A 22,052-nucleotide genomic window follows, 5' to 3' on the forward strand; every position below is an offset into this window, starting at 1 on the left:
TTCAGCTTCCTGTTTTGAACAGCCTGTGTCACTGGTGGCTGCCAGTGTTACAGTGTTAAATTTAATAGAATTTTTTAATTCTATTAAAAAATAGTTTATACAGGGCAAACTATTTTTTAATAGAATCCTTCTCACTTAGGGCATCTCTACATTAAGGGGAAAAAACGGCAGTCTTACCAGGCTTCTTTTTCTCAGGTCTTTCCATGTTCACTACCGGCGTCTTTAGATGGCGACCATGTGCTTTGTAATTGAAAACTTCCCCTCTGGGCAATGTTCCATAAAGTTCAATGAAACAGCCCCAACTAATGGCAGAATTGATCCTGTGATTATTTTGAATATTGCATATTGAATATTACCTCAGGTTTTTTTAAAAAAGCGAGATTACGGGGGAAAGCGTGGGAGACATCCTGGAAGTTGACAGTGTCATGTAAAGGACCTGCTAACTTCCATGAGTAGCCAGTCATGAAAGTGCAATAAATCACTCATGTACAGAAGTTCTCAATCTGTAGACCTCTCTGATGCTACACATATTATCAGCAACTTCAGATTCCAATGTTGCAATGTCAGCAAAGGGCGTACAAAGTTTCCTTTCTTGCCCATTATAATAAACACCAGGGCGTACAACACTGAAGATATTAGACTTTTATCTGCATTTCTGAGACTTCTGCCCCTCAGACCTTCACATCTTTTTCACGGTAGCCCTCTAGAAGTATGTCAAGGAAGCTATAAAAGGTAAGCAAGCATCCTTCTAAAAAGTGGAAAATTTGCATAAGTGAGGAAAATAAGAAAGAGCACAAACTCTATCCACACCAAGTTGGCAATAAGACAAACGAAGAAGGACTTTGAAGGGCAAATTGGCAGAGGCATAAAAACAAGCAACACACATACATTGGCAGCAGTAAATTCACTAGGGAGTCAGTTGGAGGACAAAGCTGTGAAATGAGTACTGAAGGAGGACAGGGCAATAGCTGAAAGGTGTATGGCAGGATCTAAAGCATATTTACTTAGAAATAAGCTCTACTGAGTCCAGTGAGACTTACTCCCTTTTAAATGTGTTTTGGATTGCAGCTTGGGAGTAAGCCCTGCTGAGCTCATGTGTCTTATGAGAAGACATGTATGGGATTGCGCAATAAATGGATTCTATGCATCTGATGGGATGGGAGGTGCATCATCATCATCATCATCATCCCAGCCCACTAATTGGATGTCTGGATTGGGACCCAATGGGATCAGATTGAGGACCTCTAGTATATGGGTCCATCTCTAATTTTACCAATTATAAATTTCTTAGGCAAGATCTTAAAGAACTCTGGATTGGATCCAATGCAGGTCATCCACTAGCAGAATGGAAATTGCTAGTGGAATGGATTTCCCTTTCCCCAGATCTTCTACAGTCCTATGGAGGATTGGGGGATCCTCCAGAGCAGATTTGGGGCACATGTGAGGGGCTACAGTGGGGAGGAAAGAACAGGAACATCCTTTTGCACCAGGGAAGTCTGCTGGTGCAACGTTAGATCCAACCCATTCTCATGATGCAAAGCAACATCTGGAGAAGCTTGGGTTACTATATGTTTTTCTACTTTGTCAGTTAAATGAATATGGCTAGAATGCACCTGCTTGGAGAGCAGAAAATGACAAATGCACTGATTATGAAAAGCAGAATCTTGTCTTGTGCCTTATTTGTTAAAGCACATCCATGAGATGTGCATTAGTGGATGAGCTGGATAAAGAATTGTTCTTAAACTAGTCACTGATTTGGAGGCTTTTGCAGTGTAATTTTGCTTTCTCCCATTATTTTCTTCCAGACCAAATCAAAACTCTTAATTAGGATGTTTTGCATGTCTCCTATTTTGGAATAACAACAAATTCCTGTCGTTGCTGCTGCTGCTGCTGCTGCTGTTGTCGTTGTTTTCCTTCTCCAGGTAGTGCTCCCCACCTTGAAAAGGGTGCATGTGCAAAGCAGGCGATGGCATCTTCCTTTTTCTGCCCTAGTTCCCTTGATAGCACTAGTGAAAATCAGTTGTAATCGGTGACACAAATGTGAGTGTGCTGATATAAAAAGCATTGAAGTTTTGCAGTTTGCTGCCAGATAGTAGTGGGCTAGACAGCACAATGATCTATCTCAAAGTCTGGCAGATCCACACATACCTTACTAGAGTAGGATGCTAGTAATGGTGTGAGGTAATGATTTGTCCTTGCACGCTTTTGATAAGACCTCAGGTGCAGTGGAGGACACTGTGTTGAAAGAAGACACAACTGCAAGTCCAATTGATTTTTGTACATGGAATGGGGGAAGGTGCCATCTTGTCTTTTGCCTCAGGTAGCAAATTTTTTTGCTCCAGCCCTGAATGCAGCTGTTGAAGCCCTGGAGACTGAATCCTACTGTCCCCCTTAACAATCCTGCCACTGGCATGTTGGACTAATGTGATGCAGTTTTCTGACATTTTTAAAAGGCAATACAACACATTGTGCAGGGCGTAAGTTACGGTGGCTAGGCTATCTCCATCCAGGTAGTTTTGCACCTAGTGAGGAGGAAAGTGGGGGAAAGACAAAAGAGAGGTGAATGAAATTGGGGGCATTTTTTCACTTGTCAGTGTGTCCAGGAGAAGAAAGACTTACATCAAGTAGATGCCTGTCATACTAACAGAATCAAAAGCAATAAAGCGTCTTGTGGCATCTTAAAGACTAACAAATTTATGGGAAACGAAATGCAGAAAGTACAGACCTTGAGAATTACCTGATCATCAGTAGCCATTCACAAAGCAGTTACTGGGCCTGTTCAGACAACACGCTAAGCCATGGTTAGGCCATTAATGCTTTTACAGCAAATGATTAGTGAGTGTGCTTAAATCGTGGTTATGTAGCAACTATGGTTAGGAGTGGTTCACACAACAATGTTTAGCTCAAAATGCTTGACCACCATGTTAGTGTATCAATGTTTAGCTCAAAACGGCTTAGGGTGTCATCTGAACAGGGTCATTGTGTGATAACACAAGCCTTCCTTGCATTGGTGAGTTGATTAATGAATGTTGTGTGATTAAAACCAATGTCATTGTCCCAGTTTGAGCCAAAGGTGATGGAGTTGAACCTCTTGTTGAATTGTAAATGCTCTTTTGTTGTGTGCTGGAGACGAAAAAGACATGCCATGCCATTGCAAGTGTATCTTTCTCCGAATGGAAATTATGAAAATCAGCCTCTGTTGATGTCAAGAAAGTGTAAAAGAAGGAACTGGCTATTACTCCCCCCTTCAGCTTTTTGTCATCTCAAAATCAACCACTCTCCCACCTGCCTTTCCACCTACGGGGAAAAGATACTGCTCCCCTTGTAAGATACTCCCTTTTAAAGATCAAAAAACAACAAACCCCAGATAAAGTGGTCTATTAAGACATTTAAAATGAATGTTCTGAAAGATAAATAGTTGACTATCTTGGGATGCTGCCATACAAGGCTTTATTCATGCAATCACTCTGCGCCATTCACAGAATTTTACAGGGAAACCAGATAACATTATCTTCCACTTGTTATCACAACAGCTTCTCCTTCTCCCATCTTTCCACGAAAAATCCATTAAGGAGAAAATAACTGGAATGGCTGCACAATGGGTGCTTCCAGATGAAGCTTTTCGCGTGCAATTACTCTATTTCATTTACAGAGTGTTATGGAGGGGTGCAGAAGTCAATGATATCCACGGGTTGTAATTCTCGCATATTTTTCCAGCACTTCTTCCATTTTTTTCTTACCGGGGAAAATCCATTAAGAAAGAAAAGACAGAATAGCTGCAGAATACTTTCTGATAGTGCTAGGACCTTTCCATCTGGAAGCACCCAATGCTTCCTCTGTGTGGAAGCACCCTTATACTGCACCAGTTTACTCAGCTCTGGGGAGGGGGTTTCCTCCCCATTTTGTCATTTTGCCAAGTCAACATTGGTAGAAAACTTTTGTACAGCAATCAGAATAACTTTAATGCCTTTCACACTAGTAAGCAGAAATGGATGTACTGGGCAATCATTCTTTTCATCCCCGGGCTGGATGTAATTTGGTTGTATTTCTTCATAACAATAGCCTTAATCCCCGATATTGTACAAGCGAAGGATCAATTTTTGATGAATGTAACTTTTATTTTTATTGTTGCGTTGAGGATCTTTTATTAATGGAGGCTGCAAAGCTCTTGATGATTCCCACAGCAGCATCTGTGGTGATGAGTTGTAATTAAGGGTTCAGGAGACCCATGGGACCATCCCACAGCTCTTCTGGGACTGTACCACTTCAGAATGCTGTGAATCCACCCTTGTTACCATCCCTGACTGTAGAATGCTAGGAGAAGTCTGATCTGCTATTTTGCCTACCATACTGGTGTACTGTGTAAAGAAGGTATTATTATTATTATTATTATTATGATTATGATTATGATTATGATTATGATTATGATTATGATTATGATTATTATTATTATTATTATTATTATTATTTCTTACTCGCCTCTCCATTCTGACCAAGGCAGGGAACAACAGTAAATATAAAATACATAAAATTGAATTAAGAACATAATATACATTGTTAAAACTTCCTAAAAACATTCTAAAAACATCCTAAAATTCCCCTAGGTAGGCGTGCCGGAAGAGATCAGTCTTGATAGCTTTCTTGAATGCTAATAGACTGTCAAGTTGATGAGATTCCTCTGGCAGGCCATTCCACAGTCTGGGAGCAGCAGAAGAGAAGGTCCTCTGGGTAATACCCGTCAGCCTAACTTTGACTGACTGAAGTAGATTCTTCCCAGAGGACCTGAGTGTGCGGGGCGGATTGTATGGGAGAAGGCGATCCAGCAGGTATCCTGGACCCAAACCATGTTGGGCTTTAAAGGTGATAACCAGCACTTTATACTTTGCCCGGAAACTAATTGGTAGCCATTAAAGAGTTTTTAAAACTGGTGTAATGTGGTCACTCCTAGGTGTACCGGTGACCAGCCTGGCTGCCATATTTTGAACTAATTGAAGTTTCTGGACTAGGCACAAAGGTCACCCTATGTAGAGACTTTTTTAATTATTATTTTAATGTGGGGGTGCATTCAACATACAATTTGTCAGCCTGATGAGTACAAGTCCCATTGATTGGTTTAATTGGTTATGGTTGTTTCCCCAAACTCAAATGACTTCTTTTGTCCTCATCTTTTATATGCATACATTGTTAGATTACACTCAGAGTGGATTTCCATATTAATGTACCACAGCAAAGTCCGTGTTTTTTCCTGTGCTTTCTATCCCTCCCCTTGCCACCCCAATGCATGTGTGAGAGTTCCTTTCCTGTTGCACACGCAAAGATAGGAACGAAGGGAAGCTGCCTTTTACTGAGTCAGATCATTGGTCCATCTAGCCCAGTATTGTCAGTATGGACTGGCTGCACTGGCTCTCCAGGGTTTCAGGAGGCAGGGAATCGAATTTGGGACTTTCTGCATGTCAAAGTGGGTGCTCTAGCACTGAGCCACACCCCTCTGATAATATAACCATATCCTCAGGTAACGTATCACCAGATAACATACAATCTGGTCACTCTGGTATAGAGGGGCCAGATACAAAAGAGGACAGGGCTTGTGATGAAGAAGGAATTTCACCAGGTGCTTCATGCATAAAAATGACACCTGCTGAAATTCGCTTTTCAATACAACTATTAAAGATACTGATTGGTAGGAGTTCCAGGACAAATAAGTGGAAGTACTTCTTCACACAGCGCATAGTTAAGTTATGGAACTCACTACCACAGGATGTGGTGATGGCCACCTATTTGGATGGCTTTAAAAGGGGGTTGGATAAGTTCCTGGAGGCAAAGGCTATCAACGGCTACTAGCCCTGATGGTTGTGTGCTATCTTCAGTATTTGAGGCAATAAGCCTTGTGCACCAGTTGCTGGGGAACATGGGTGGGAGGGTGCTGTTGCACCATGTCCTGCTTGCTCATCCCTGGCCAATGGCTGGTTGGCTGCTGTGTGAACAGAGTGCTGGACTAGATGGACCCTTGGTCTGATTCATCATGGCACTTATGTTCTGATGTTCTTATACATGAGCCCTATCCTCCTTCTCATATGGTCACCCTGTTTTTTAAACAACAGTTAAAGATACAGGAGCCCTGTCCTCCTTTTCATACAGTCACCCTACCAAACCTGGAGAATGTAAACATATGATTCAGCCACCCCCCAGCACTTTACCACTAACTTAATTTGGGTTTGAAATACATTTTATTGGAAAATTACAGATGATTAAGGAGCAAATACAATTTGATACTTAGATGTTTCCTTGGTTGCTTTCAGGCAAACCATTTATTGTTCAATCAGCTTGTCTCACTCATGGAATTTTACAGGCGATCCTGACCATGTCATCTTCAATCCTCCCCTGTTTTCCCACCATTTCTTCTACCTTTTTTCGTATTAGAAAAAATCATTAAGGAGGAAAAGATGAAATATCTGCAGAATCCCTTTCGATAGTTAGTGATGGAAGGCTTCTGTTTGGAAGCACCCTTTGTTTTAGGCGCAATGTTTTCTTAATATTTTACACATAATTTATTGGGTTTTTAAAACATAACTAAAAATTTAAAGAGAAAGCAGATGGGAATTTTCATTACGGCAGTAAATATTTTCCCCAAATAGTGAGTTATTTCAGTTCAGTTCTAATATATAACGATGCATAATGAGAAATTTAAACTTGAATGCATGTAGAAAGATAGTTTAAAATGATTTTTAAATGGTTAATATCACTTATTTAGATTTAACTATTTAATTGTTAGGTAATTATATTTAGCCTCCTCCCATATGTACCTACCCGGACCTTAAGATCATCTACAGGGGCCCTTCTCCATGAGCCCCTGCCAAAGAAAGTGAGGCAGGTGTCTACTAGGAGGAGGGCTTTCTCCGCTGTGGCACCCCGATTGTGGAATGAGCTCCCCAGAGAGGTCCGCCTGGCGCCTACACTGTACTCTTTTCGTCGCCAGCTGAAGACCTTTTTATTCACTCAGTATTTTAACATTTAATTTTAACTTAAATTTAAATTATACTGTTTTAACTCTGTATTTTAACCTTATATCAATTTTGCTGCGTGGTTTTATCCTGGTTGTGCTTTTTATATTGTATTTTGTATTTGTGTTTTTAACTTGTTGGTTGTTTTATGATGGTTTTAAGTTTTGTGAACCGCCCAGAGAGCTTCGGCTATTGGGCGGTATAAAAATGTAATAAATAAATAAACAAAATAAATAAATAGACTCAAAGCACCTCCCACAAAAGAGGTGGAAGATTAGGCTATTGATGGCCACTAGTTTTGATGGCTAAATGCTACCTCCAGTATCAGAGGCAGTACACCAGTTGCTGAGAAACATGGGCGGGAGGGTGCTGTTGCATTCATGTCCTGCTCATGGGTTTCTCGTGGGCAGCTGGTTGGCCACTGTGTGAACAGAATACTGGACTAGATGGACCCTTCGTCTGATCCAGCACGGCTCTTCTCGTGTTAAGAAAAGGAGATAATTGCTACAGTCAAAGCCCTAACTGAAAATTTCACTGCCTCTTTTCCAGGCAATATTTTGGGGAAAACATGACACTGGTTTGAATTTTTGTGAACTGCCCAGGGAACTTCAGCTATTGGGTGGTATAGAAATGCAATCAATCAATCAATCAATCAATCAATAAGATGGTTTTTTAAAAGTGTACTATTATAGTGGCTTGTGAGAAGGTATGAGGAGGAAGTTCCCACTCTAAGTTAAAGGCTGGATCTGAATGTGATGCTTAACCATGATTTATGTAATAGGAATTAAGCTAGCACACTCTCCACTTCTCTCTCTTCCCCTACCATGGACCAATGGAAAGCATTCAGATTGATCACAATTTAGTGTCCTATCCAAACCCTGTGGTTAGTCTTATCTATGGTTTATTGAAATAAGCATAAACCACAGTTTGAAGTTGGCTTGTTTCAACAAATCATAATTAGGATTAATCACAGTTTGTCGGGTTTGGATGGCATGTCAAACTGTGTTTAATTGAAAATATTATTGAAACTTTCTGAACTTCTCCTCCTAGTTGCTCTGGAGGAGGACAGGGGAGAGACAGTGCACGAGCCCATGGCTTACCTCAGCTCATTCGCTCAAATATGGAGTAGCGTGATGACAAAGTGGGGCCATGTTTGAATTATGTCTGTTTTTTGTAAGCTTCTGGCTCCTATTGGAAACACTAGAAGTACCACGGTCTGCTCCAGCAAGGCAAATCTGACCAAACTCCTCAACAGCTTGTCCTTACAGTCTTAACTTATAAGAAGCAGTTCACAGTAACTGGCAATTACCCATGGTAATTGGAAATTGCTTCCTGCATTTCTTGGACCGAAGGGGTTATTCCCTCGTCCCAGAAGGATTATTTTCTTTGAAAAAAAGAAGCAGCAAACCCACTGTGCATACACAATATGAAGCGGAACATGAAGTGATCTTATCTTTGTTACTCCTGCATGCTGCCAGAATCCCTGTTTGGTGTTTAAATCCATTCTACAATGTGATTCTTTACTAATGGCTTTTCAAGGCTTGCTTAGAATGGTATTTTCAAATTCGTCTCAGAAAATTAGGCTTTCTTTGGCTTGTTTCTTTATCCCAGGTTAGTACTGCTGCATCCCTGTGTACTTTGGAGTCTTAGAGATTATATTGCAGCTTTATTGTCAGGAGGGCCCGGAATGGAGGAATGTAAACAGTCTGTTTAGCAAAAAAGAAGACTTTTTTACAATGATCTTGAAATGCTGAGGTTTACTTTGAGGGAACTGGTAGTGATTCGTATTTCTCTATTCTTTCCCCCTCTCTATTTTTAATTGAATCATTTTATGTGCATATATGTTCATCTTTCAATGTGGTGAAAAAAGGATAAATCCTTTTAAAAGGGATTTGCAGAACTATAGCCAAGTTGAACTATATGTGTTACTTGGGCTCCAGTTACATTCTAGGCTGTGATGGATCTAATAGCCATACATTTATAGCAGTAGCCTATATTTAGGGTGACCATATGGAAAGGAGGACAGAGCTCCTGTATTTTAAACAGTTATATAGAAAAGGGAATTTCAGCAGGTGTCATTTGTATGCATGCAGCACCTGGTGAAAGTCCCTCATCACAACAGTGAAAGCTGCAGGAGCCCTGCCTAGTGTGATCAAATACAAAAGAGGGCAGGGCTCCTGCAGCTTTAAATGTTGTGATGAAGATGGAATTCCACCAGGTGCTGCATGCATAAAAATGACACCTGCTGAAATTCCCTTTTCAGTACAACTGTTAAAGTTACAGGAGCCCTGTCCTCCTTTCCATATGGTCACCCTACCTATATTTAGCTCCATGGAAATGCTGAAAATGTGCACAACTTGCATGACCAGAGATTACAGTGTGGGGCAGAACAAAAATGTACATCTGCACTATGGACATCCAACGGTCCTCTCAGTGGCCTCACAACTCCCAAACTATTACATTTTTATTAGGGCCGGCCCTACTATTAGGCAAAGTGAAGCAATTGCCTCAGGCAGCAGATGCCAAGCAGTGGACAGCAAGGTGAGGCAAGAACTATATATGTAATATGACCTGTGCTGAGCCCTCAAATCTACTCTGCTACCCTCAGGTGAAGTGGAAGTTGCAGTCCCACTGCAAGCGTTCATTCAATTGGTGGGCCCTACTCAGGCCCCGGCAACTGTCTGAGGATGCAGAGAGTACTGATGGTGGCCCTATGAAATTCCATGTATCAGACAGCATATGTGTTACTTTTTGGTAGAGCCATACATGCGTTTTTGCTTGATTGTGCCCTACTCATTGGTTTTTCAACCCTCTTGCTTGGATTTTCTGAAGTCATCCCCCCCCCCCGACTTAGTTTATTGGGAGTGTAATGGCTCATTCTCCCCACCCCCTTTATTCCATTTTATTGTGAATTCAACAAAACAAAATATAAAACAAATCTTGAAAAGAAAAATGAAAAAGAGCAGAAAATTACATTAATAGAAATATCAATATTCCATCAAGTACAAAATACTTTTAAAAAGTGGGAAATTATGCCTAAGTTTCAATAAAAGACCAAATATAGTGGCACCAATATACCACCTGTTCAAATGCTGATAGCATTGTTAAATCCTCAGTCTATTACATTATGGGAGGTGAACACTTATCTTTCCAACATAATAATATCAGTCTTTTGGCTGTCATAAGGGCTCAGAAAATCCATTTGAGCTGACAATTTGTTAACTTCCAAGAAACCAGTAAATAGTTGAAGAGGTCATGCATCCAATATTAAAGACTGTTCCAATACAAAATTTATCCATATAATGACCTCTTCCCAAAAGGAGGCAACTATTGGGCATTGCAAAAACATATGAATAAAAGAAGCATTAGGTGTGTTACGTCTCCAACAATTATGCAAATTAGACACGCCCTTGTTTAAAAAAAGGCGTTGTGGAGTCCAGTAGACCCAAAACAAGATTTTTTGCTGAATAAGTCGTAGCCTAATGGCTCATTCTGTTCTAATAAGAGAGTTTCTGTGGTTCCATCTTTCCTGTGCCTTTTCAACCCTCTTTTGGCCATCATAAATAGTCGGTGAAATGTGTTTAGCTTAGTAAATAACACGGTATGCTGGCCTACATTACTAAAGCAAAATCTATGGATGGAAGAGCCGGTGGGAGAGGGGCCGTGGCTCAGTGGGAGAGCAGATGCTTTGCATGCAGGGGGTCCCGAGTTTGATCTCCAGCGTCTCAAGGTAGGGCAGGAAAAAGCTCATGCTTGAAACCCTGAAGAGCTGCTGCCAGTCAGTGTTGACAATACTGGGCTCAATGGACCAAAAGTCTGATTCAGTACAAGGCAGCTTCCTATGTTCTAATGTGTATGATTTCATAGAATCTTAGAATAGTAGAGTTGGAAGGGGCCTATGAGGCCATCGAGTCCAACCCCCTGCTCAATGCAGGAATCCACCCTAAAGCATACTTGACAGATGGTTGTCCAGCTGCCTCTTGAATGCCTCTAGTGTGGGAGAGCCCACAACCTTCCATTGTCGTACTGCTCTAACAGGAAGTTTTTCCTGATGTCCAGCCGGAATCTGGCTTCCCGTAACTTCAGCCCGTTATTCTGTGTCCTGCACTCTGGGAGGATCGAGAAGAGATCCTGGCCCTCCTCTGTGTGACAACCTTTTAAGTATTTGAAGAGTGCTATCATGTCTCCCCTCAATCTTCTCTTCTTCAGGCTAAACGTGCCCAGTTGTTTCAGTGCGAATGAGCAAAGGGTGCAAGCAAGGTGAAACAACCATTGGACGGAATGCACTGTAACCGTTTCAGGTTATCCTGGAGTATCTGGAAGACCTTTCTGGCACTGAACAACTTTAGTCTTTGCAGTAGTCTGCTTGGTGGGAAGCTCTAATTTAATTGATCAGAGACTTCATTTTTTCTCTAAGGATTCTCCTTTGTAAAACAGAATGTGGTGCACACTGAGATGGATGAAATAACCTTTGGTTTCCATTCCACCTGTTTTGATTTAGGGAAAACCTTTTGTGTCTTTTGGGAACAGCTGAATCATGCGTCATTTTTGCCTAGAGATGGCCTGTTAATATATTATTGCTTAGCAGCTGTATAACCTGAGGTTACTGGGTACAACTGATGCCTCCCATGTATTGAATTGAATAGCTCGCCACGCCCCCACCACACTCCTATTTGCTAGCAAAAGATTATGAAAGCGAATTGCTAAGCGTCAGGCATGGCCTGTCTTTAGAATTGGAATCAGGAAGCAAGTTAGTGCAATCAAAGGCCAACAGAAGGATCAAAGGCAGGGTGCTACATAAGCGACTGGCATGATTACTGTAGTCCATGTTACTTTATTTGTTTTAATGTATTTGAAATAAATTCTAACCTGCCTTTCAGCCTAGAGTTGTCTAAGGCAGCTGACAACAATCATGTCGAAATAACAAAAATCAAAAATAATCTGAGCCAGAAACAAAAAAATTACAACAATTATGCGTTATTTTAGAATAATTTAAAAACGATGTTATGACTGGCGATCGTGTGTATTGAAAAAGTACAAACACGTGAACGTGCTAGGTCAGGAATTTGACACAATTGTGATTGGCTGTTGAATATTTGAGATGAAAGCAATCCTCTGCAGAATATTGCATTTGAAGTAATATATGAACATGCCGTCTCTGTGCTGTGTGATCAACAGTCATTTGTCCACACATTACTGCTGGGCTCATTTCCTGACGTTCAGGAAAGAGAAAAATTCAGTGGCCCAGTGTTTCATACTTAATAGCACGTAACCTAAAAATACACTCATGAAAAACAGCTTTTCTTGACTTCGCTGTTAACCCTTGCCATGCCTTGCCGAGGCTGCCTTGTCTGGGTGAGCCCTCCTGGTAAAGCTAGCTCTGCCAGCAACTGGGGTGGCAACTGGGATGGCAAGCTCCTTGTTTTGGGGGGTGCTTGCCCCCACTTGGCGCCGCCACTAAATCGTATGCACGTTTAGACAGAGTAAAGTCCTACAATTCCCAGCATCCCCTAGACAGGCTGTTTAAACTTGCATACGACTGCACCGCAAGAGCCTGATCCTATGCATTGAGTTCAGCAGGACATACTCCCAGGTAAATGTGCATGGGATTGCATCATTAATGTTTTTACTTTCAAGATGCTATTAGGAGAGTAGCCTGAAAGATTCCACATCCCGGGATACCTGGCTTTTGAGGGCCCTTGGGCAAGACACCCTCAATGGGTCTACCTTCTTTCTGCCATTATCATGTGCTGCTGCTGCTCCTCCAATTTCTCATCATTGACACCACTTGCTTGCTTCATTGGCAGAGAGTTAGTAAGCAAGTAGGCAGTGGCATCTACTGCTTCTCCTTCTCACCACCACTCTTGCAGTGCTGGATTTAGGAACAAGGCAAGCAGGCCATGGCTTAGGGCTTCAAATTATGATGGGCTTCTAAATATGATGGAGATAACTAAGACGTATTATAATTGAAATTGCTTTGACTTAAATATGTCGGAAAGTCTGGTGTGACTTACAGCAGAGTTGCTTTATATGGAGAAAGTGTGGCAACAATGCATTTAGTATTGGAGACAATATGTGAAGACTAGAGCCAGTTTAAAACAGTTACCATCAACTTACTTTATTAGAGCTCTTATACACATCTTCAGAGGAGCCTAACACTGTTTAACAAGAGCACCCTCTGACTTTGGGTAATATCCTTCCATTACCCTTTCTATTATAATGTAATGCACTCTTTTCTCTTATTTTTATGGTATGGGGCCTCTGAATCTTGACATGGCTCAGAGCCTCAGCATGTCTTAGTCTGACCCTGCACTGTTGTCTGGGCCAGAATCAAAAGAAATTAGAAAGATTTTTTTTTCTTTTAATTTCCTCAACCGGTTTATTTAGTTTGCAATTTTGGCAGTACTTTCTGTCGGCAGGGCTTGTTCCCACAAGTGAGGGAATCTGAAGTAAAACCCAGGATATTTGCTTACCCTTGCTGACTTGGCAATTTATGCATTGTAATCCTTCGACTAGTCAAAATTGGGGGGGGGGGGGCTCAAAAAAACCCCAAACACATGGTGTTATCAGGCAGCACTTGAAAACTGTTTGGTTTGGTTCCTTTGTTAAATAATGAACTTTCACAATATTGCTTTGAATGTATAGTGTGACTGGAGATGGCAGCTTGGAAGACAGTGATGAGACTGTGCTATAGGTAGCTGTCAGAAGTGAGCCAGGAGCCGTGACAGGGAATAAGAGCTAACATTGGAACAAAAATCCACCTGGGCCCGCGAGGGCAATAGACACCCCTGCATCCAGCCCTCAGGGGCCCAGGCGCACCTGCCCAGTGCTACAACAGGTCTGCACCTGACAGCTTTCAAGCCTTCAAGAGCAATCAGGCGCAGGTCCACCCTGACACACATCCTTTGTCCTTTTCCCCACTGCGTCAATGGTGGCCTGTTTATCTTTCCCCCCTCCCGTGTAGATGGTGGCCTGTTTCTCTCTCTCTCTCACACACACACACACACACACCAGTGGCAGCCTTAAAGGCCCTATTGACAGAGGCTTTAAGGTGCCCATCGGCAGAGGGGGAGAAGTGTGATTTCCCCAAGGGTGGGGAAATAGCTTATTTTCCCCTTCTACTCTAATGGCGGCAGCTAATGGCATGGCCTGGGGAATAGTGCACTTTCCAGAGGCTGTGGAAAGCCCGCTTTCCGGCACTCCAGAAAGTGCGTAATTTGCCCGGGACATTATATTACGGAGTATTGCTTGCAGCAAATGTGTATAATGTTGATGGAAATAGTGTACAAAATGCAGATATTCTGAGAAATGCGTGTGAACATGTACAGAAATTTTTGTGTAGACCTTAAAAATCACAAGCTGCTGAGGAAATCGGACAAAATTGAAAAATGGATAGGTTGGTCCATCCCGTCTTCAGAAAGTATCACCATAATCAGCAATTGTGTGAATGTTTTCTTTAATGGAAATAGAAGGTGTGCAGAACAGTCTAGACATTGGCCTGGGTGCTGGGAGGTTTAAAAAACAACAACACCGTATGATCCCAATCTGGTTTGAGAGCCCTGTGCCTCATATTTGCATTGGAAGAAAAGATGTCTGACAATGGAATTTTTTCTTCCAATACGGATAGCAGGAATGGGGGGGGGGGGCGCAAAGAAGTGATGCCCCCCCCAACCCCCATGCCACGATCTCATTCTGGATCTCCTATACTGTATACTTTTTAAAAAAGGGTTTGGATGGCATCTTGTCTAATTTGGCCTTTAGGTCAATGCAATAGTTGACGTCTCTGCCTCTTTTATTTATTTTAAAGATGGGGCACAATGTTCTCGGAAGGCAGTTTGCATCACGTTATAATCATAACAAAAACAACATAATACGCCATCAGTTTATAAGCAGCTGCAATATGGGAACACAAGGAACATCCTTCAGAAACAATAAATCCATTTGAGATGTTTAAAATGCCATGGGTTCGGCTTCTGCTTCCCCCCCCCCTCCTATTTCTAGCCAAGAGGTGTTTAGAAAAGGTTCTCCCTACCCCTTTTCTGTCCACACTTTGCTGTAACAGGATCATGATAGGCTTTTTTCTTGATAAACTCCTCCATTGGGAAGATCCCCGGAGGCATGATAACTGTTCAACATGCACTGCAAATCCTGATAATACATTAATCAGCACGTCTGTTTGTGTTCTGTGTTGAGCTTTGCCATGTCTTTTAAGAAGGCCCCCAGAGACTAGCTACCGTGTTTACAAGAAATCACTGGCAAAGTTACGCTTGAGTCAACAACGTTCAATTAGAAGACAGCTAGCGAAGGTTGAAATTCTAAGCACCTTACTGGGGAGCAAGTTCCATTGTACGCCATGGAAGATTACGTCTAAGGGTAGAACTACATATTAGAGTGGTGCAGGAGGAACAGACTTAAAGACATATTTTAAATACATAAATAAATCTCTTCACCCGCCCTCCATTGCATCCCTCCCACCAGCCCTACTGCCCTTCCCACATTGGAGGGCAAACATCTGCAGAAGAGAGTCTGTTGTACTTGTATAGGTTCTTCACATTATCTTAAAGACTGCATCATCAGGGTCCTCAATTGTGCAGTGAACTCAGCTTACACAGGAACAAGAAACGACTGAAGGGACATCACTTCTCGAATTGAGGGCTCAGAGGATATCCTCAAATGGTTATGGTACTGGGAAGCTACACACAAAGCTTAAATTTGACACATGCACCTTCCAAGAGACACCAACCATAAGAAAAGTCTAAAAATTGGACAGTGGTATACTGGTGAATTTTGGAGTGCAGAAACTCATCATGGGAGCGTCTGGGCATGTTTAGCCTGGAGAAGAGAAGACTGAGGGGAGACATGATAGCACTTTTCAAGTACTTGAAATGTTGTCACACAGAGGAGGGCCAGGATCTCTTCTCGATCATTCCAGAGTGCAGGACACGGAACAATGAGCTTAAGTTGCAGGAAGCCAGATTCCAGTTGAACATCGAGGAAAAACTTCCTGACTGTTAGAGCAGTATGACAATGGAACCAAGTACTTGGGGAGGTAGTGGGCTCTCCCACACTAGAGGCCTTCAAGAGGCAGCTGGACAACCATCTGTCAGGTATGCTTTGTGGTGGATTCCTGCATTGAGGAGGGGGTTGGACTTGATGTCCTTATAGGCCCCTTCCAACTGCACTATTCTATGATTCTATACACTGTAGTGGTTGCGCAGTGGAGCTGCATTGTTTATATGACACAGCCGTCAACTCGCAGCCACATCAGGCTTTTCACCCTGACACTGCACGGTTTCAAAATGTCGATTTTCCGTGACTTTTCCCTTTGCTCCAAAGTCACCATGTTGTTTCTTGTGTCTGGTGGCTTAGCTCTGGGCAGATCAGATAAGTGCAGGAATACAGGGCAGATAGGCTTGACAAGCAGAATGGCCAGCACTGCTGCGGATTTTCCTGGCCGGGTGCCCCACACTCCCTCCTGCCATCTAGCTTTATCATTTTTGCTTTGCCGCTGCAATCCTGTAAGGCAGCCTTCCTCAACCTGGGGCGCTCCAGATGTGTTGGACTGCACCTCCCAGAATGCCCCAGCCGAGTTGGCTGGGGCATTCTGGGAGTTGTAGTCCAACACATCTGGAGCGCCCCAGGTTGAGGAAGGCTGCTGTAAGGTTTTGAGGGAATCACCTACCAAGGCAGCATCATAATGAGGCTCCCCATGACATTCCCTCATAGCCACACACTCAAAGACAGTCCAAAGGTTCTGTTACTTTTGTTGAACCATGTCAACAAATCAGTTCTAGTCATTTTCATCTCCGCTAGGAACCGGTCTCTAGGAAAGCTAATGGGTCTTAATTGCCCATTCAAGACCAGACCATCCCAACATACTTTTGCCTGGCAGCAGGAATAGCTCACAACAATATATTGTTGCTGGGGAAATTCATTTCCCGCTCCTCCAGCTATGGTGAGGATTGCAGCAAAGCTTGGAGGGAACTGGGAAGTCTGAGGGGAGTGGCAGATGATCCGTGCTGATCAAAACTTCCTGGGGCTCTGTCCCTGTGAACCCTGACTCGACAACACCGCTGTTTGTGGCTAACATTCAAAATCTGGAGCATGAAATATGCCTCATAACCTGGGTTAGCATTCCAGCAGAGAGCAAGACAAGCTGAAAATGGTATGGAATGTTTGACTGTAGAGGAGGTTCGTTACCTGTTTATGGTCACACACTTGACTCTGATTTGGATTTGGGGAATGAAGCATTGACAGTAGCAGTCTAGACTCTAGCAAGCATGCATGTTTAAGTCCTTAGGCACTGCGAAAATGGAATGATTCGATCAGTAAGTTCCTTAACCTTTGATCAGGAAATGCCTAAACTTGCTAAACAGAGTCTGAACATGAAAATCAGGTAATATTGCTCTGCTCCAGAGAATTGCATCAGATCCAAAATCAGATTTCAGGCATTCTGGCCTACGTAAGGAAACAGGTTATTAAATCAAGAGCTGGGCCAAGTACAAAGTTTGCCTGTAGTTATGTTATTGTGAGCCGTTTCCATCTCATAATAACATTTTCTCAGTATGACTAAATGCAACACAAGATAGGATCTGCAGTTGAATTGTTTGTTACCCTGCTTGGGGAGGAAAATGAAAGGAACTAAATCAATTCAAAGGGAGGGAAGTTTATTTTTGAATGCCTCTTACCTTTCATATACTGTATGCTTGGAAACGGAGCCACGTTATCAGACAACGGCTTAGAACCAGCTCCAGGTTTTCAAGGGCCTTTGGGCGAGACACCTTCAATAACTCCCTTCTTTCAGTGAGTCTATCTTCCACCACCATGGTCAATAGCTGCTTCTGCTCCTCATCCTCTTCCTCAGCATCACCATTTGCTTGCTTCATAGAGCCAGTGGGGGCAGTGCCATCTACTGCTCCTCCTTCTCACAGCTGCTGTTTATTTAATTTATTTCTTGCATTTCTATACTATACCGCCCAATAGCCGAAGCTCTCTGGGCGGTTCACAAAAATTAAAACCATTCAAAGTATAAAACAACAGTATAAAAACATGATATGAAATACAATACAAAAACACAACCAGGATAAAATCAGCAGCAGTGCAGAAATACAAATTTTAAATACAAATTTTAAACAGCCAAGTTAAAATTGATTTATAGACTGTTAAAATACTGAGAGAATAAAAAGGTTTTCATTTGGCATCTAAAAGAGTATAGTGTAGGTGCCAGGACCTCTTTCCACAGCTGGGGTGCCACAGCAGAGAAGGCCCTCCTCCTGGTAGCCGCCTGCCTCACTTCCTTTGGCTGACCTTAGGGTCTGGGCAGGTACATACGGGAGGAGGCATTCCTTCAGGTAGCCTGGCCCCAAGCCATTTAGGGCTTTAAATGTTAGTACCAGCACTTTGAATCGGACCCGGACCAGGACTGGCAGCCAATGAAGTTGTAGGACTGGCATGATGTGGTCTCGTTGGCCAGTCCCTGTTAGTAAACGTGCTGCCCTGTTTTGTACCAGTTGAAGTTTCTGGACCGTTTTCAAAAGCAGCCCCTTTGTTCTGTTGCCCGGGCCAGAGCAAAAGACGGGTGAACAAGCAGGTTGCCAAAGTGAAGAGGAGCAACTCCAGGGGGCTCCTGTCAGTGGCCAACCATGCCTCACTCCTAACCCAAAGAAGGGTTCTATAACTGTAACATTTGCTATATCTCTGCCGCATATCACCACTTCTAACATTATCTTTAGTAGCACGGGAGCTACTGCAAGATGGCTCTTTCCAACATGGTTCAGGGAAACCGGAAAACATGTGGGAAGTCACATAGTCCTCTTTCCAGTGTATCCCAATTTCTGGAGCATCCCTAAAGCAATGCTCGGTTGAGAAGGAGCTATGGTGTGGGCTTTTCACACATGACTGTAGAATTGTTGTATTACCTAACAGCGTGGGATTGAGCCACATTGCAATGACTAATGCATTGCTAATGTCAGCAGGAGTCCTCGGGTCAACTGAGGGACAGAGAGCAAGTGAGGAGAATAAAACAAGCATACTTCCTGGATTTTTATCCAAATCAGACAGAACCTGAGAGTTGGAGTGATGCCTTCCCCAAATTCTTTTTCTAAAGTTAATTGGTTCTTATAACATAAGGTTTTCTTGAACTATTTTTTAGCAGTCAGAACGCTTCCAGGAACAAAATAAGAGAGGGGTGTAACATATGTCTGTTTTTGTAATGTATAAGCTGATGTTGATAAGTATAACCTTGGTAGGATAGAGTTAATTGCAGGCTAGAAAGTAAGTGAAAGGTGGGAGGGGCTTGTGTGGATCCTAAGGTGCTATAAAAGGAGATCTGAGAGTCAGAGTGGTGATGGGAGCTCCTTAGGGGAGGTCTTACTGCCACCTCTTTCATGGGGATGTGCGAATCAGCAACATTCAAGCTCGCTGAAGTTCTCTGAATTCCATCTCAAAGCTCTTTCCAACTTGAGTCCATATCAAATTGCAAAGCTCTTTTTGTTTGTTTGTGTATGAAAATATGTGCTAATTTCCCTGCATATTTTCCCAAACGAACACATCAGTTGTGTGTTTCTTTGAAATGCACGCTTTGTTCTCTGTTGCTTTCAGCATATTTGTGCATGTGTTTCAAAACTGTACATTTTTCATGCATATTTTTCAAATATATGCATCCTGACAAACACATCTGGAAAGGGGGTATCTGTGAATCACATTGCAAGCTCAGAAATGTATGGACTTCGACTGCAACTTACATCCAAATCTGTGGTTGGTCCGGAAGAGGTGAACTAAATAAATCCTGATTAAAAAATGAACTGAAACGAATTTCTCATACAACTCTACTTTGAGATTAATTCCTCTTGTAAAGAAGCATTTATCATCCCCATCTGCCCCTTTCCTGCTAGATTTCACCAGCCGCAGAGGGCAAGGATCCAACCTGCAGGTGGTTGCATACCCATCCAAGCATTTTGTTCATGTCCTTGAGCTGTACTAACCTAAACCCATCCAATAAGAACAGACAGCACTCTGGACACTATGATGGAGGAAGAGAGGTGAGGGGGGAGTGAACAAGGCCACATCTCACTGCAGCTCAATTCCATAACAATAAACTGAAGTTTATCATTACTGTCCCAACACAGCCATTATGCTTAATCCACAAAAGCATTTCTCTCCCAGTCTGAAATAAATAAAATAAAACTTCAGGCAGATGTCAAAACAGTTATTATTTCACTAAATAATAAAGATGGTGTGGAGTTGTGGTAGGGATGCCTGTCATAGAAAGCAGAATATAGGTTCTTTAAACCAGACCGTACACAGACGGATGAACTCACTCAATATAAAAGTCATTTTTATTATAAAAATTGAATCCGCACCTCCAACCTGCTTTCCTGGATGCATCCTGCCCAGTTTTCATTTCATGATTTAGCAACTTTGCCTTTTATAGGCTTATGTTCTGGCATCTGCCTAGATCTGTACACAGACTGAACTCATATTCTAAGGGACTTAGATGAGAAATGGACACCTTTGACTTAAATAACTTTGTTGCTCCAGCACAGCATCCCCCAGCCTGGCATCTACCAGATGGGTTGGACTACAACTCCCATCATCAGCTTTGCTAGCTAGACATGATGGAAGTTGTAGTCCAACCCATCTGGAAAGCATCAAGTTGGGGAAGGCTGCATGTAATGGATCCACAAATACTACTCCAAGAAAACATGATGGTAAGAAGATATTGCCCATGACATTTTGCGGCTGCATTGCATAGTTTAAGGAGTGCCCCATAATTAAGCATAGTGAATTCTTCAAAAAGGTGTGCCCTGTGATGCACAGTCATGTGTAATTTCTCCTTTTCTTTTCAAAAACGCAACAGCTGAGGTTGCAATCTGAAGCAGACATTCAATGCTGGATGAAAGGTATCTTAACTCTTTCCTCTAAAGCAGCTCTTCTTCAAAAAATATCCAGCACCCCTGAAGCTGTTTTCCTCCATAGGGGAAAAGACATATTACCAACAGCTTCGGAAGGGAGCCATTTTAGCAGAAAAGCTGCTTTATGGGAAGGAATTGAGAAGCCTCCCCCCCCCCCCCCCGCCGCCTGCTGTATTTTCAAAACAAAGCAAAAATGTCAAGGACAAAGTTCATGTGACTACATGAGCATCACGTGTGACTCTCAGATGATGTCCTAATTTTATAGGCACCTGTAACATCCAAATATTTAGCGTTAGGCTGCTCAATTAAACCAATCCAATGTAAATGGCTTGTTTATTGTGGCCTTTGACTACATTCTTGAGTTTTATTTGAACCCATAACTTGAAAGGAGAGCCAATTCCAGGTTCCTTCAACTCCAGCTTCAGTAGTCGCTATGGCAAAGTTTATAAAACTTTGACAAACATTGTCTTGACCAAAGTCCACTTAGAAGAGTTGCTGGGTTGGGATTTGAGTTCAAAGAGCAAAAGTCCCAGTAATAAGTCCTGGGCTGTAAATGAAGCGAGTCAAGGACACCTAGTGCTGCAAGAAAAGCAATGCAGTGTGATTGGTTGTTGTACCTAAACATATTGAAAAGGCAAACCAAATCTGCTTAAACTGCAAATTTGGGAACTTGGATTCCTCCCAGTGCACTGCCAGCCATTTTCTCCTTGGGTCTTCTTAGGTCTTATTGGGTGACCAACCATGACCATCTTCTTGAGCTGCTAACTTTTAGAACTTGCTCACCCTTCTCGGAACTTGTTCACCCTGCTCCAGTAAAGGAAGTAGTCACGTGAGCATTGTAATGCACGCCCAGTTCTTGTTGAGCTCAAGTCATAGCTCTGGGTTCCTCATCTGGAGCCATTAGTCATGTGCAACAGATTGCAACTTCAACAGGATTGCAAACTCTCCTTATGCCTCTGCAATACATTTTGAAAAGAGAGGGCTCAGCTGGATGATGACGGCATCATCCCAACCCCACATTTGCTGTCATAACGCAGAATGTGTGGGCAGTGGGGCACCTACAGGGAATGATTAGTGAGCAAAAAGGAGGGCTCCTTAACTGCTCTGGCACTCACTAATCAATCGCTACAACCTTCTA

The 22,052-nt window shown here is 42.5% G+C and overlaps 1 protein-coding gene across 2 annotated transcripts in view; it reads left to right on the forward strand.

The window, feature by feature from the left end:
- PRLR (prolactin receptor) overlaps nucleotides 1-22,052 on the forward strand; it is a 96,854-nt gene that overhangs the window by 27,609 nt on the left and 47,193 nt on the right. The window lies entirely within an intron of this gene.

This window comes from Elgaria multicarinata, chromosome 6 (genome assembly GCF_023053635.1).
Source record: "Elgaria multicarinata webbii isolate HBS135686 ecotype San Diego chromosome 6, rElgMul1.1.pri, whole genome shotgun sequence".
Lineage (NCBI taxonomy): Eukaryota > Metazoa > Chordata > Lepidosauria > Squamata > Anguidae > Elgaria > Elgaria multicarinata.